The sequence below is a fragment of the Pinus tabuliformis genome, chromosome J (assembly GCF_031772625.1).
Source record: "Pinus tabuliformis cultivar Carrire ecotype Pingquan chromosome J, CPIR1, whole genome shotgun sequence".
Lineage (NCBI taxonomy): Eukaryota > Viridiplantae > Streptophyta > Pinopsida > Pinales > Pinaceae > Pinus > Pinus tabuliformis.
The window spans coordinates 64,518,708-64,537,347 of record NC_142295.1 but is presented as its reverse complement, the minus strand read 5'-3'; positions in this window follow the sequence as shown (position 1 = coordinate 64,537,347).

Below are 18,640 nucleotides of genomic sequence, written 5' to 3'. Positions count from 1 at the left end.
GGGTAGCTTTGTAATGACTTCAATCTTTGCCAGATCAACTTTAATTCCAAGGACTGCCCACTAGAATGTGGCTGGTGCATTGCATAGACCAAATGGCAATACCCTATATGCATAGGTGCCCCAGAGACATGTGAATGTAGTATTTTCCTAGTCTTCTGGAGCCATCCTAATCTAATTGTACCCACTGAACCCATCTAGGAAGGAAAAATATTTTTTTCCTGCCAAAGTGTCGAGCACTGGTCTATAAAAGGCAAGGGAAAGTGATATTTCAATATGGCCTTATTTAGTTCCATGTAATATACACTCACTCACCATTTACCATTCTTTATGGGGACAATAACCAATAGAGATACCCACTGGAAATCTAAGATACGATAGATGAACCCTACATTTAACAATTTCTGCAATTCATCTTTCACAATTCCCTTAAAGCGGGTTTCATCCTCCTTTGTGGCTATATCACGGGCCTAGATTTCTATTCTATATAAATATGATGAATGCATGTGTCTAGGTGAATTCCTCTCATATCTTTGTATTCCCAAGCAAAAGTGTTTGAAAATATTTTCAATGCTTGAATTAACTTTTTTTCCTATTCAGGGGTTAAGGCAGAATTAATATTCAAAGGTTTTTCAAGAAAAATTTCAACCACCTTACTCCCCCATTCAGTCATGGAATATGTAGGAAATGTAGATAATAAGGTTGAATGTAATTTAGTTGCTATACTATATTCATGAAAATCCTGCAGATTAGTAATGAGATCTAAATTATGACTAGACTACCTTCCTTCTTGCTGCAAAAAATCAGGATTAGAAATACAACAATTTATCAAATTTTCTTCTGAATTTTCTTTAAGGCTCATGGCTTGGGAAATTGTCAAAACTGGTCAAGCACATTCTGAATCATGCTCTTCTTCTTCAACCCAATGTGTATTTTCTGATCTCAAGAGAGGTTGAGCGGGGGGATACAAATTAATGTGCTTTATTTCAGTCCCATGAGTGATGGTCATATTTCCAGACCTACACCGTCTATAAGCATCTGCCGTGGCTAACCACGGTCTCCCCAAGATTAAAGGAAGCCCTCCTAAGTTGCTTTTGGGTTGAAGAACATAAAAATATGCAGGGTACTTCTAGGAATCTAATGAGATGACAATGTCTTCTAATACCCCCTATGGCTTTACCTTAGACCTGTCTACTAATTCTAGCATGGTAGGAGTAGGCAATAAGTCAAAGGTTCCTATTCTAGATAAGGTTTCCATAGTCATCACATAAATGGCTACACCTAAATCAAATAAAGTATTTTTTAATAGGTTTTCCATTGATAAAAGTGGTAACCATGGGGATTTCGGGGTTTGCATATTTTTCAGTAACAAATCTGGTAGACATTAAACTTGCAAGCTTTCCACCTACTTGAATTGTAGAGAGTTCTTTATTTTGTCTTCTTGGTCTCTTGGTACATAGCTCCCTTACTGTTTTAGCATAGATTGGGATAGCTTTATTTCTTGCAGAAAAAGGGATCTTAATGCATACATTTCTCAATTCATACACAATATCAAACTCAGGCTGTTTTAGTCTCATTTCCAACCTCTTTGGAAAAGGAGGTTGGATTGAATGGGATGAGGAACATTCTTGCGGCCTTAAAGTAGGTTTTTCTGTTGGTTCAGGTGTGGTTTCAACTTCAGGAATTTCTAGAGAGTCTTCCTCTACAATCTCTTCAATTCTTCTGGCCTAATTCACCACTTTTCATGACCTCAACTATACTTTCTGCAGCGACATAGGGAATTCCTGTAAAATAGGAACAATAATTTCCTACAATGACTATGTGTTATTGGGAAAACTAGTGTCTATTCAAAACTGCTAGTTCCACTAAGACGGGTAGCTATCTTAGAAACAAAAAAACTAAAGTTACTTGTGTTTTCCTTTACGATAGATAGACGAGAAAGAAGCAGAGAGTACCAACCTTAATCTTTCGCTTAGCTCCTTGCTTGTTTCTTTTCCCCTTTGACAGAATCTTGCCGCTCCTTCCTTACTTGTCCTGCTTCAAAGAGCACCTGTAGAGTCAAAGTAGCATAATACCATCAAAGCATAGAGATCTATCACTGTAAACAACATAGGATCAGATATATATTTACCATACAAATGCATATATCAACACAATATTCAGAGATATACAAGAATATGGAGGAAAACTCAAATAGCTTTATTGATATAAGTAGTAGAAGAGAGAATTACAACCACTTGGTCTAACCCAGTGCCATCCTCCCAGCATGAAAGCCCTCTTCACCTCATACAAACCAAGATCACCCAACAATGTATTCAAAGAGAAACCAACATCACTTCCTTGCAAATTACAAAATTCCAGCCTTTGGATCTCTTGGATGAGGGATCCATATATAGATATTTATAGGAGAGTGAGTCAGCTTCTGGGATTTTGATTAGTGTCATTTCACTGATAGTTCTTGGTTCCACATGGAGATTTTAGATCCCTTACTCATCCCTGGGTGAACTCAGAGAGGCAAGTGTCAAATGATCATTTTCTAGAAGATTCTCTAGGTTTCCACCTAGAAAACTACTTATGCCATTTGTTTGCTCTCGCTCATTGCACTCTATAGAAGGTCTTTCCAGTATGCATCGCACTTTTTGCATGTGGCAGGTGAGATGCATCACACCTTTGGCACTAGGCAGTCTGTATGGTCCTACTTTGACCAGTTCTGAGTAGTTTTTCATGGAGAACTTCTGGGAGATGATGTAATCAGCTGACCTTGATCCTTTAGGGTATGAAACAAAACTTTTAGGGACTTAGAAGCCCTTGGTGTATGGACATGTATGATTGGGGTTGCAGTGCCCAAATATGTCTATAACAGTTTCCCCCTAAAGCATGAGGTCATAAATCCTTTTGATGTCTGGTGAAATGCTTTATAATGAGGATCCAAGGTTTTTCGAACTAGGAGGTGACCGATAATAAGATACAATAAAATACATTATCTTCATAATATTTTTCATGATCTAGCTGAGGTGGGCATTCCCATGCTCAGCTTTGATAAATTCATTTTCATGTACATAGGACAGACAACCGTCTATGTGCAGACTGATGATTCTGGTAGAGCCATCATCCCTTAGTTTGGATGATTATCTGTGCAGCAATGATGTACATTTGATGTCTTTATTCTCCTGAATATATCGTAGCCTGGATGGATGAAACTAGATCCGGGGTCTTCAAAACTCGTTCAATCTTCACCCGAAGTACAAGTCGATCCATGTGAATAGATGTTCTGATGTCGAACATGGAAAGACATCGCCTGATTACCAGCCAATGATGTAAGTTGTTAACAGGCACAAGAGGAATCACCGATGAAGATGATGACCCTCAAGGTATTGCAGTACAATTCACGTGGTGTGAATACATGAGTTGATGTCGAACACCACGCAAAGTCTTTCGGTCGAAGGCCATTAATGTAAACCTGTCACCGAAAGTGAGAAACTTGCCATTGAGGCATGCAAGCTTCAAAGTACTGAAAGGGTTGTTCCTAGGTCGGCTTCTTGAATAATGAGCTGATGTTGACAAGAAGTGACCCGTTGTAGGAGGGCATTGATGGATACCACATCTATGACACGGAACAGAGAAAATGATTTCACAGAGGTGAAAACGATCTGATGATACAAGGTTCAGGGTGGCGGTCATGAAAGAATGAAGCGTGAAGGTATTGCAGTGGATGAGACACAAGCTGGGTAGGTGAATTCTCTGAACGACTTCTCTTGAACATATCGATGACACTGAAATGGATTGGTAGCATTAACCCCAAAAGTGGATGGTACGGTGGACCAATGGTAATATGACTGGTGAACAGAATAACCCAACCTGACTCAATCATGGTGATGGAGTGAAAGTGTCATGTTCAAGAGCGACCTGCTACCAATAAATTTTCTTCAAGTTTTCTTCCCAATTTTCCCCAATCATTTCCGACTAGTACCTCTTTATTTTTGTCAAGCTTGAGTAGTATAACATATGCTTGTTTTATAATTTGCCTTCGGGCAAACCTATCGCTATGTTTTAACAAGCCTAGCGACAGTGAAACTCGCTCTTGTCTGAATGGACAAGTTTGTCATTATTGTTTTAACGAGTTTAATGACAAGGATAACTCAGTTCTTTTCAATTTTAGAGAGTCTGAAAAGAGACAGAAAGAAGACTCCAATATTCCTTTTTCATAATATAATCCCTTAAGTCCGAAAAAGTATAAAACAATGCGAAAGGGATGACTTTTCGATAGTTTTAACGAGCCGAACAAGACAAACGCTCGATCTTTTTGTGTAATAATCCCTCAGGTCCAAAAAGATTAAAATCTAGAGGAGGGATGGCACTTCCAATCACTTTAACGAGCTAGAGAGGCCAATTGCTCAACAATCTTTTCATATTTTACAAGTCAGATGAAAAGAGCTTAAAGGAGACTCGTTTTTTGAGGAACGAGTGATGTTTTCGGATAGCAGTTGGTTCCAGGTAATGTTTGGAAATTTTCAATCACGACAGTGTAAAGAAGGTGGCTAATAGGATCACTCGTCGCAATTGTTCCTCAAAAGGGGTAAACAATCAAATGGAGGCGTATGATTGGCTAAAAAAGAGTGGAGGTGATGGTAAGAACACGACCAAGGCTCAAAAGCTGATAATAATTCGATCTCAATGGTTATTTACCGGTGGTGGGTTCATTTTTTAATGAGCTTAAACTCTGGTGGAACATATGCTCATTGCTAGGTTTATTTTTTAACGAGCTTGAACTTCGTGTAAAACTACTCGTGCCAGTCGTATAATAAGGATGTCTCATCGATAGGTTCATTTTTTAGGGAGCTTGCACCATTCGAAATTATGCTCCGACTCCTTTTACTATGTAAGCTAGGAACAACCAATCCTACGAGTTTAAAGAGTTGAGAATCTACAAACTAGGAAAATAAATGGTCGCTTTTTACTTTCATGCAAAAAGGTTTGCATGCCCCCATGTATAGCGAAGTAGAGTTTCCAAGGTTACCCTTCAATTTGCAGACAAAACATTTGTTCTATCAGGAAAGGCCTACCTTTTCTAGGTTACCCTTTAATTTGCAAACAAAACATGTGTTCTATCGGGAAAGGCCTACCTTCTAACGGAGGTATCTTATTCCTGTCTAATCCCATTTTCCTAAATGGATGAGTGTGTCAGACTAGTCATATATCCTCCGCAGAAACCTACCCTATACCTGAAGTTTTTCTACCAAAGCAAACTAGGGTGCATGCCCCCTAGGTTTCAATCACAACCACCGAATCACTCGCTCTCAGCAGGTGGATGAACTGGAGATTGATGAGATATTCCTTGGGCAAAAAGACTTATCAGAGATGGCATTTGACTATTAGCTATGTGTGAACTGGGGAATGAAAGTTGGTCTACGTGCTGGACCACTCTGCCTTCATGCGGAAAACACATTACTCGAAAGAGTGAGGAGACAATGGCTCCCATGCTATAAATGTAGTCACATCCAAGGAGTAGATTGTAATCTAAAGGCCCCTGGACTACCATTACGTTCAGATAAACGAATTTCCTTCTCAAAGTTATAGGCAAATTTGAAAGGATCCCTAACGGTCGATTGGTTCCTTTGTCGAAGCCTGTCAGATGTCGCATCTCAGGCAGAAGTGATGGCGAACTAAGTGCTTTCCAAGCAGTTGAGGAAAGGATACTCATAGAAGCCCCTTCATCTATGATGGTACCAACCATGAACATTATGTAAGTTTTCACTATGATTCAGAATGGTACATTAGATGGTAAACGAGGCCTGCCTAGTAGATTCCAATCGAAGGAGACAACTAGGTTGCTTGGAGGTGGGACCGAATAAATGGCCAGATACATCTCTGACGAACTTCCTTCCTACGGTAAAGGAATAGGTAGATTGCCCCTATGTTCATCGGAGTCTATATTTACAAAAAGAATTTGAACGGTGTCGTTCTCATTCTTTTTGGTGACTGTATCATCTGAAGGTAAATCCTCTGAAGAAAAGATGGGGTTGCCTGCCGTCTCGACCTGTTGACTTTGGTCCGATGTGGACTTAGAGGGTTCATCTTCAATGATAGGCATTCCAACCAACAAAAAAGGCGTGTCAGTCGGATTTTCAACTAGCAATGGACTCGGCAAGAGTTTCTTGTATCCAGGAGGAAGTCACTGCGGTGATGCAGGATGGTTATCCAAGACTCTTTTAGCTTCATCCAAGAAGGGACAATGGTGGAGGTCATGATCACCTTCACACAGTCTGCAAGGAAATTTAGATTTTCCTTTCTACCCGGTGACTTCGTTTTCACTAGTTGATGGTGTACTCTCAACATGATCGTCAGAGGTTGACGACACCGGATTATGCATGTGGGGAGACCAGTCCCTTAAGATCCATGGGATGCAAGGAAAATATTGATGATATGGTCTCCTTTGTAGATGACACATGGAGATTTAGGTTTGGATGGTGTAGTGTGTGGATTTTCGCTAGATGATGCATGGTTTCCCCTTTTCACTATTGGCTCCTTCTTCTTCTTCTCCTTCCCTTTCTTCTTCTTCTCAGTTACTTGGTTTTTAGTTTTACTAGTTTCACCAAGCGAAGAGGAAGAAGGAGAGGGATAAAGAAATGAAGTAGAAGGTTGGGGGTTGACTCTAATATCATCTAGTTGCTTATTTGATTGCTCGATAATCACGGTGTTTTGAACGACAGAGGTCGAGAAAAGCCATACCACAGGCCAATTGTCAATCCGGGGAGGAACAATGTGGCCATATGAGGTGCACCAACATCTCCCCAAGAGGAGAAAGGACTAGGATTTCCCCCAAGGGGAAATCCTTGGTTGGTGGACTCCATTTTCTCAACCCAAGATCAATGAGGGAACAATGACGTTATTCCGTCTAAAATAAATTTTAGACGCTTTGACACAACTTGCTTTTTCACTTTTTAAGAGTCGATAAAAAGCTAAAGATGACTCTAGTCGCCTTCAATTTTTAATGAGCATGAAGTGACAAGTGCTCATGTGGACCTTTTCCTTTAAGGAGTCTGAAAAGGAACAAAAGGGACTACTATGGAAATCTAGACAGAGGGATTACCAAACCAATGGAAAAACTGCAGAATACTTTTTACGGTACGACAGTCAATCTTCCCGAATTGTGTGTTCAGTGCATTGCGATCGATAGGGTGGTAGACACGGCTTCCTAAGGATAAAGTATATAGCCTATTGTGGTCTCCCAATATATACTCGACGGTACGTGGGAGCACAAATCTGTACTGGCACTTGTCATCTCAAAGAGGAGGAATCGCCCAACCTACGATGAAAGCTATAGTTACCAAGCTTTACGATGCTGGAATATGTCTCTAGCCTAGACTTCTAGATGTTGTGCGCTAGGTTCCAAAGCGTTTTTATGTTCATTGAATTTATTTTATAGTTTATCTTTTTTAAGAAGTGTGCCTTTAAGGTTCACCGTGTGATGTAGATATACAACTCCTAAATATGCAATCTAAGATGATAAACAATAATTTACTCTTCTTTTTGCAATGAAAATCCTAGCTACTAAGGAAAGAGAAATGAAATCCTTTCAACATAGAGCAAATAGCACACACTAGATGCACTGTCCTAAATCAAAATCAACAAGCAGTCTAAATGCAAATGCACATGCATGTATTTTTTTCTGCTTTCTTAATGTGTGAATGACAAAGAGAATGCTAAATACAAATCTGAATTATCTCTTATTTCAAAGCGACAGTACTAACGATCTTCTTTTCAAAAAACAACAGGAAGGCAAGATGACACTTTGTGATTTTGAATTGAAAACTACTTTCGACACTTGAAATACTTATAAATTCAGATCAAATACAAGAGCAATAGTGTAATCGACTAACAAAAAGAGAAGTATTCTTTTCTTTGACTAAAAACAACACTCGCGACACTTTCAAATCAAAGGACGACAGTTCGATTAAGCTACTATTTTGTAAATGAGAACTGTGAATGGTGAAAAATACAAAAAAAACATTCACAAATATTTGTACAATGGAGGTTGAATGATGCAAAGGAAGGGGGTTTCTACAATGTTCTACTGATCATAGAAAGGAAAACTCCTAAATAAAACTAAAGACAGTGAAGAAAAAACCAAAATCTGGAGGCAGAAATAGTCTTACCTGATCATCAAACCTGTAGCAGATGGAAACAGGGATGCATCTCACCTATTGCACACGGTAGGTGCGATTTCATCCAGTCTGCCTAAAGGAGAGGGCGTGATGGTATAGGAACGAGACTTTAACTTGGTTTTTGGTCACAATTTACAGTTTAGTTCAGGGATTTAGGCTGAGCAAATGATAATTAGTAACTAAAATGTATAGGACTGATCTAATGAGGTTACTCAAGCTACCTCTAGGGCACTTAGGATGTTTGCAAGTCAATCGTTCAATTCATAAACAAACCTGGAGATTGACTGAAGCAGCGTTGATCTACTTTGCACTTGCATAGAAAATGCAGTTCGAAGGCTAGCTGGCTTGACTTCAGGCTCCGTCTGTAGTTTGAATCAAACAAATAGAGACAAGCAATCAAACTAATCTCTCCCTAGTGGAGTCGCCATTTTTTTATCTGGAAAAATAGTGTCTATTCAAAACTGCTAGTCCCACTAAGATGGGTAGCTATCTTAGAAACAAACAAACTAAAGTTACTTGTGTTTTCCTTTACGAGAGATAGACGAGAAAGAAGCAGAGACTACCAACCTCAATCTTTCGCTTGGCTCCTTTCTTGTTTCCGTTCACCTTTGACAGAATCTCACCGCTCCTTCCTTACTTATCCTGCTTCAAAGAGCACCTATAGAGTCAAAGCAACATAATACCAGCAAAGCATAGACATCTATCACTGTAAACAACATAGGATTAGATATATATTGACCATACAAATGCATATATCAACACAATATTCAGAGATATACAAGAATATGGAGGAAAACTCAAATAGCTTTATTGATATAAGTAGTAGAAGAGAGAATTATAACCACTTGGTCTGACCCAGTGCCATCCTCCCAGCATGAAAGCCCTCTTCACCTCATACAAAGCAATATCACCCAACAATGTCTTCAAAGAGAAACCAACATCACTTCCTTGCAAATTACAAAATTCCAGCCTCTCGATCTCTTGGATGAGGGATCCATATATAGATGTTTACAAGAGAGTGAGTCAGCTTCTGGAATTTTGATTAATGTCATTTCACTGATAGTTCTTGGTTCCACATGGAGATTTTATATCCCTTACTCATCCCTGGGCAAACTCAGAGAGGCAAGTGTCAAATGAGCAATTTCTAGAATCTGGGTTTCCACCTAGCAAACTGCTTGTGCCATTTGTTTGCTCTCACTCATCACACCCTATACAAGGGATTTCCAGTATGCATCGCACTTTTTTCATGTGGCAGGTGAGATGCATCGCACCTTTAGCACTGGGCAGTCTGTATGGTCCTGCTTTGACCATTTCTAAGTAGTTTTTCATGGAGAACTTAAAGGAGATGATGTAATCAGCTGACCTTTCTCCTTTAGGGTATGAAACAACACTTTTAGGGACTTAGAAGCCCTTGGTTTATGGACATGTATGATTGGGGTTGCAGTGCCCAAATATGTCTATAACACTATAGTGCAATAAAGTAGGTAGGAAAAGTAGGATAGGTGATAAATCTAATGTTGTGAGTGGATTGAATGGTTTTACTATTGGGGTTAGACATTGGCTGGGTAGGATGTTGCATAGGATGAGGTTGATTTGGTGGGGTAGGCAACTGAAGCTGTTGTTGTTGAGGTTGAATCATTTTTTGTTGTGTAGGTTGCGGAGGATAAAAGTTTTGAGAAGGAAAATTATGAGTGGTAGGGTAAGAAAAGTTCCCCTGCCAAGGCTGTTGTGGAGGCTAGGTCTACCAAGGCATTGGAATATTCAACATTTGATTTTTATTATAAGGAACTTGAAAATACGACTGAGCCATACTTACGGCACGTGGTTGCCATGGTCTTTGAGGTGCCATTGCATAAAGTGTGTTGAAAACTCCTTGATTGTCTAGATATGCTTCTTTGATTTCAAGAAGTGATTAGTATTGATCAGTAGAGTGTTCTGCTTCATAGATTCAACATATCTTTATGTTATCTGTTATCTCAAAATCAAGCCCTGGAAGGCTGCAACCCAGGAAGACTTCAAGTAACTATTTCACACCAATCTTTTGACTAAGGCTTAGCCTCCTTAGCCTGAGAGGGCTCTCTCAAAGGATTATTGATTTTGACTATTAGTAAGATGGCTAACTCTTGTGAATAACATTGACAAATAATGAAGGTTGGACAAACATTACATAAGTTTCCATTGGGCCTATGGAGTCAAACATACTACAGCAAATAATGATGATGCCTTACATAGAAGTCAGGGCATTTAGCATTTGGATGTTCAGAATACCACTTATATAAAACCACAGTTTACAAAGACATACAGGAAGTTAGAGCATGATCAATGAATTCTGAGTGATTATGTATTTGTACAACTGTAAAAGAACATTAAAGAAAATATACCATCACATATTCTGAACAAGAAAATCCCTTATGAATCCCGAGAAGTAAAACAGTCATTTATATTACTGAACTCTGTTTTTACATAAGCCAAAACAGTCCTCTGTTTTATAAAATATCCAACCCTCATTACATCACTGTCTTAGCTATATATAGAATTCTTATTCTACCTAATTCGAGATTCCTCCTCCAGCATGAGGGGAATTCAACAACTACTTTTTATGACACCTATCTGCTTTGCAACAAACTATTAAATACAATTAGTGCTAACTGGAGTTCTAAAGAGTTCTAATTTGAATATGACTCTAACTCTATCTTCTTCATAGAATGATTCCTTCTTGTTCTTTGACACGTGGTCTCCTTTCAGTTTGGCTGAGATGGCTGAGAAGAGTATTTAATTCTCCATGTTGGCCTCGGATGCTGGATGCTTTAACTGCTCAGTGATTGTTAGATGATATCCCTTGCTTTTCGGTTCCAGTCCTCCATAACTTTGAAAATACAGCAGCATGTTTTTTAACCCTTTTAATAACCCAAAAATATAGAACACCATCATGTTCCTGATGTGTTGGAGGCTTCATCGATGGCCAAGTGTGCAAGCCAAAATTCCTTGTATTCAACTTATTCAATACCCTATGACCGGTAATAAAGTGGCTTTATAACAGAAACTTTAAACTTGAGTTAAAGCATTCCACCTTTTAAAGGTACAGCTGTCTTGATCTGAATGGTTTTGATGGCTTCATTTGGTCTCTTACATATCCTTCAGGTGTTTCCTTTTGAAAATTTCCGCACATATTACCAAACTGTTTGTTTGCGTTGAAAACACCACCTACAGCAGTTTCGTAGCGCGCTACGAAACTGCTGAATTGTTTAAACAACTTGTCTTTGCCCTGAGGTATTTACTGCCTAGACGTTTGATTGCCAAAACTCCTTTTGATCTTTGATACATATAGCAGGGATCTACATGTCCTCAAAACAATAAAACTAAGCAAAATTTGACAAAATTTGGAACAAAACCTTTCTTTGAACAACAACTTCATTTAGCAGCTAACTGGCCTAGCTGTGCCTTCAAGTCTTCAACTTTCTTCCTCATAGCTTTATTTTCAGCTCTTAGATGCATATTTATCTTTATGATGAACTTGGCCTCTTTGATTGCTGGAACTGTCCATGTGTAAACATCGGCTACTGAATCCAACTGGTTTACTAGGTTTTCACTTCCTTTCCATACAGCTTTACGATAATTTGCATACCTGACTGCAGACTCCCTAGTGGCATTCTTCACCTTAGCAATCTCATGTTTAGCTGCTTCTAACTGGTTCCTTATAGCTATAATATTACCTCCTTGAGATATGATGACTGTTCTATTTGTGTCTTTTTGCTTAATTTTCTCTGCCTCCTCTGTTCTGGGCAATTCCTCGGCTTCCTCTGTTCTGGGCAATTTCTCGGCTTCCTTTACTTGCTTCCTTGTAATAGGTCTTCTGGGTTTGAATATGAATTCTTCACCTGGCTCATCAAACTTCAGCCTTTTTGAGGCCTTAGACTTCTTGGTACTTTCTGGTGATGACTGTGTCAAATCAATATGCACTGGTTCAATTTGCTCAAACTCAATGGCCTCTAATAAATCATTCAGGCTTGCCTTAGATACTGGGCTTTCTTCAACAGCTAAGGCTTTACCTTTTTCTTTACTTACTTGGCTTCTTGTCCTTACTCTTGACACTGTTTCAGATCTACTTGCTTCAGGTACAGTCCTCTTATGCTGAGCTTCTTCTTTTGTTGATTGCTGAGGTTGTTCTCTAATGATCAGTGGCTTCACTGGTTTTCTTAGCTGTGACTTGGCTTGCTTTTTATCTCTTGCCTGTTTTTGAAGCTCAGCTATCGTGAGTTCTTTGACTGGTTGTTCTTTAACTGGTTGTGGAGTAAGGCCAGTTTTGTTTTGGAAACTAGCCATGAAGATGAACGAATTCCAGTCTCTGCCTATCTTCTGGAGGCCATCTAAAACTAACAATTTAACCAAACCATGGTGAAACAATGAGGTTTCACAATCCTCCTTCCTCAGCTGCACCTTATCACACATTTTACTCAAACTGCGAAATAAGTAAAAAGGAATGTCTATGAAAGCTTTCCCAGTGAAATGTAACAGCAGCTTGAAGTGATAAGAGTAGACCTTATTGTATCTTCCTTCACAGGTCAAGTATTTCTGAATACAGGTGAGAAGAAGGGCATAATGCTCCTTGACATAGTTTCTGGGCACTGCTTTTGTTAGGTCTTCATTCACATATGCCTCTTTTAAAAACTCTTTGCATGGATTCATATCAAACTTAAAATTCTTAAACCATTCTTGCCGACCTCTTGGGATCTCTGTTACAGCAGCTATTGCCTCCGGAGACACTTGAACTTCCAACATAGCTATTTTTGAATTTAAACCGGTGAAATTTAAAGCAAACTCTTTGGTTACCTGCGCATGTCCTCCTTGCAGCTTTTTACAAAAGTTCCAGCACCCGGCATCTTTGAATGCTTTCTTCACGCCTTCATCTCTCAATGCTATGTCTAAACCTTCGGGTTCTGTCCTCTGGCATTTTCCAGACCTGTGTTCTTTCCTCTCCATTTTGCTTTTGCAATCTTCACACACACAATGACCAACAGCTTCAGTTGAAATGGCGGTTCAGTTCTCTTTAACTCGGCCTCGCTTGTAATCAGGCTCACTTGAAAATAGCCTCTCTTGAAAACTCAAATACATCATCATACAAGCTTGTCACTTATGCATCGCTTACGATCATCATAAAGATCCATGCACGGTAAAATCCATTGGAATGATATTTCTGTGCATTTCAACAAATCTATTGGTGGAGTAGTGACTAATGAGCGTTTAGACATGCTACGGGAGGTACACAAACTGACATGAGAGGACAGAATTGGTGACTCATCAACAGACTTGACACTTTGGGAAGGATTCGCTGCGAAATGCACGAATCCGCGATTTCGCAGCGCGGTTAGTTTTGAATTCTAATAATGCGCTGCGAAACGGCTTAATGATGACGCGCTGCGGAATGGCTAAACAATGATTACACTGCGAAACTGGCCAATAGGAGATTACGCTGCGAAATCACAAAAAGAATCGGTGACAAAGATAAGACAAGACATGACTTATGAAACCATGATGGTGGAGGAGGACCAATAGGATTCGAGTATAATTTAAATCAAACACCTTTAAAGCTCCAACCCTAAGTAAAAAACATACAAAGACTTTTGACATTGAACTAAGACAAAGGATTATATGCAAAAAAAAAATTTAATACATATGGTTCTAAGTGATAACATTATCTATATGATATTCCCTCAAGGCATGCTTCTTCCTGCATTTCAAATAGAACACATCTAGGGATTTTTCTAGTTCCTCCTATTTTTCCTATTTATTCTTAACCTGAAAAACATCCAATTGAGAAGATAATGTGCTAAGAATATCAGTCTTAAAACTTTCAAATAAATTACCCATTTCAACTCTGGTTATTCCAGCTCTAGCAACTGACTTGATAATCTTGGAAGCAGTATCTCTTGTTCCTCCTCTAACTTTCAAATTTTCTCTTGAGTATCAACGACATATCTCACATACTTCATCATAACCCAACTTTGATATGTCACCTCCTCCCATTAGATTCAAAATCTCCATAGATTCTGGTCTGATCTCTCTGAGAAAAATGGTTCTTTTAATATCCTTGCTCAGTTGATTCATTTTAGACCTCTGCAGATTTTTTAGAAATCTCTCCACCAAGTCCTCAAGGCTCTCCCCCTCCTTCTGATCCATGCCAAATATTTCTTCTCTGAGGTCCCTATTCTTACAATAATCTTGATACTTTCTCAAGAATACCTTTTTCATTCCCTCCCAAGTTGTAATGGACTTTGAAGCCAACCCCATGAACCACCCGAGAGCCACATTCTTCAATGTTGTAGGAAATAACTTCATCTTATGAGCATTGGAAGAATAGTCATAGCTTTTACATAACACATTGAATTCGAATAGAAAGGCATCAGGATCTTCACTAGGAAACCTACAAAAATTAGGTAAGGTTGAAGGAGGAATATTCTTCATCTGAGTAGCTCCACTAGCCTCCTTGATAGGGAATTTGAATGTGACCAGTTCTTCTTCCTTCTCATCGTATCCATCTGTGTGACCAGTCCCCTATTCATGAGCCATTCTAGACCAAAAGGAAGTGGGGGATTTGTAGATTGCAGATCCTGCAGAATTGATGGTTTGGATTTCTGGTTCTCGAATAGGATTGCGAAGGAATTCCTTTTCAGGATGACCACTTAGCAGAGATGTTGTTTTCCTTGTGATAGGAGATTCAAAATGGGCAACAACAAAATATTTTCATACAAAAGCTGCTACAGTAGAAGCAATAATATGTTCTGGGCTCTTTCCAGGACCACAGACCTCCTGACCGGACTCTTCTTCTCTTGCTGTGTTATTTCTTGTAGACTTCTTTTTCCTTGCTAGTGTATTAGTAAATGAAGTGGTGCTCACACCACCATGAAAGACATTTGTATATGTTGGACCCAATCATCTACTATGAAAACAAATCCTAAAGAAACTACTTACCAAATAATCAGGACATGGCTTTGATGAATTTTTGACCTCCTCCTATGTGTGGGCTTTGCCCCTCGTCTTACCACTTCGACTCCCCCAGTCCTAAAAAAATCCAAACAATGCATGTAATAAAATCACTTCAATATTATCCCTTTAGCACCTCCCTGACAACGATGCCAAAATGTTGAGTCAAATTATAGCATTATAATTTGATTAAACATAAATCATCAACTCACTCTGGTAATCTTTGTTGGAAATAATACTAAGAGGGGGGGGGGGGGGGGGTGAATCAGTATTAGAAAATTAGTGAATTTTCATTTCCATATTCAAATTCATATACGCTACTTCAGTTAATAGAACCCACGTGTATACGCAACTATGTTTAAGGAAACTAGCGTATATCCAATAAACTTATAATTCAGTTAATCCATTACATGTTAACTTTTAATCAGTGCATCAAAACTTCATTAACTATATAAATAGTAAACAGGTGTATTAAAACAGAACATATCATCACACATAAGAAGCACACATGAACACCATGATATAAGGTGGATACCCAATGCGGGACAAAAACCACCTGCTGTTGTTTTCTTTAAGATAAGGAAAACCTGTTTATAATCTTGTACTGGCGCAAACTCATACCAGTATGCAGGCACCCACCTGCTGAAGGCTACAACCTTCTCTCATTCTCTAGCTACTATTGGAAGGGAGCTACAACCCCCTGGCTCTTGTACTAGCTGATATGTTTACTAGTACGTAGGTGCCGGCCTATAGAAGGCTACGACCTTCTCTTTTCTTCCAGGGACCACGCTTCATAAATTTTCAGACTAGATCCATTAATACAAAACAATCACCACTGCAATACAACCATCAACTCTATCTGCATCATCAATCTCTGAATTACCCAACAATGAATCACTGAAACCCTATCAACAAAACACAGTCACCATAACACATAGCGAACCCAGAACCCTGCAACAACCACTAGAACCAACAACAACCTCAAATATCAAATCTCATAATGTATATGCTACTTGGCTATGTCAAAATAGCATGTATACGCTCTTTCACCAAAAGGAACCTGTGTACAGATCTGAAAATAATTACTTATATCTTCACTGCAATTTTCAACTTCAGATATACCGAGAACATAAGATATAAAGGATAAGACATGTGTCAGTATTCAAATCTAAACTATTCATGATCATACCATATAATGATAATGCATTTTAGTCTTCATGATCCTGGTCCATCAACCTTCATTCACCACATTGATGTATCCTTCACAAAGCATCACATACCCATAACCTGCATACTCGATCTCACACTTCATCAGATATTCATCACTTGCATACTTGCACTTTAGCCTAATGATCTTCTTCTCCTTATATAGGTTTAGGCCTCTCTCAATACCATGGTCCAAAACCACTTAGGACCAATAACTTGGACCCAATACCTAGGGTCAATACCTCGGACCAAATAGCAAGGACCAAAACTTAGTTTTCCAAAATGTACATGCCTTCCTTCTGTGAAAGTGTGTGTGTACGATATACATGACTTTGTATATTTTGAACTGGTGTGTATACGCGACTTGGTATGTAGTGAGCATGTGTATACCTTACTTTCTTCATTCTTGTTGTTTACCTGCTATACTGTGATCTTCCATCTGAGAGAGTTGCCATCAAGGACAACATTTTTGTCATACCTATATCATAATACCAACAATCTTGTGAGATGCATGCAAAGTATATGCAGGCCTAATACTGTAAGTGGTGATTAATATAATTAACCAATCATACAAAATCAATGGCTCTTTCCTACATCAATCACTTAGCATCAAAGACTATAGAGTGGATCGAACTCCCCTCTACAACTCTTAAGATTACTGAGATGATTAAGAAAAGATATAAAAATCACTTACAACAAATTAACAAATTCAATCAACATGAGAAATCAAATATTCATTACTTGAATCCCACACATAAATAGAAACTAATTCATTTCATCCAGTGCTTCTGATATATTAGAAAGAGTACATTAGCTATAAAAATGAATTATTACTACCTAACAGAAATAAAATGCATGAAAACTAAACTATGGGAGTTGTGAGCAAAGGGGGCCCTCCCTTACTCACAACCCCTTCAAATTAGAGGAGCTTTCTCACTACAATGGACAGAACATATATCTTTATATTAATATGAAAATACAGTCAAGTACAATCTAATACAAAGTTAGTGCTGAAACCAACCCAACACTCTAACAGACCCCTATCATCGAAACTAGGACATAATTTATACATTGACAAAGCCCATATATGGCTCGAAATAAAGGAGACTACTAATCTAAGCCTTAGGCTAACAAATTTGTTACAATATATCGTTTTTAGCCATACTGGGTCTAATCCATGACTGAAAGCATGGATTAGATGAAAACTCGTTACATGGCTATAGTTGTTCCTCCAAACGGCCAATGAGAGAAGACTTTTGAATCTTGGTGGTGTTGTTGGCATATCTGAGAAGGCCAATAGGATAGTAGCCATGTGTGATATATTCCCCACAAAACCGATGTTCCCATTGGACTTATATATCCACGAAATCAATGACTACAGGAAATATTGAGTGTCTATAGGAGATAAGATCGCACCACTATTCTTCAGGGATTATGGGCCTGTTTCTGAATCAACGCAAATCTGCACAGGAACTTGAGATTAATTGGCATGGTAATAAAATAATGAATAACTAGCTAAGGAATACTCAAAGTTAAGGTAAAAGACACATTTTAATATTAATTTGCATACCTTCAACCTACGGCACCCTTTTGGCAAAAACACAAGTATTATAACCAAGATAGGCATAGTAGGGGTTAAAGATAGTCAAAATGTGAGAGGGAAAGTATAGAAAAAGGTGTCAAAATTGGGCAAAACCAAGCCCCAAGAAGGACACTTAAAAAATCAAGCATTAGTAAAAACATGTTCTCTTGTATTTGTTACAACAAATATCACCTATTAATGGTGCACTTGGCTTGTTGGTCACTAGTGTTGTTTCTTCAGTGACTTTTCTCACTTCCCTTGAGAAAATTAACCACTCTTCTCCCCCTAAGATCATACATCCACCAATAAGGATTACTTCTTGAATAACACCCATTAGTACTAATAAATTGATACCCATTGGATAGTGAAACATGAAACCTCTCATTATTACTTCTCAAAAATAAATGTCCATAAAACACAGGGTTACTCCAACATAACCAAGAGATAACATTTGACACAGTGATCCCAATTGGTACCCAAGGATTAACCAAAGTAGCACCAATTGTTTATATGGACACACGATTGCAAGGCATAATTAAAATTTCAACTTAAATCAAATAATATTATTTCACACAAGATGCAAGCCTTTCATTCATGAATAATTACTCTTCCTAAGGCTCAAGAATGTTCCCAACTACTACTTAATAAAGAAACTCCCCCTAAGCCAATTCTCTATTCTTTTTCTCTGATCTCTTTACATATAGTTGGG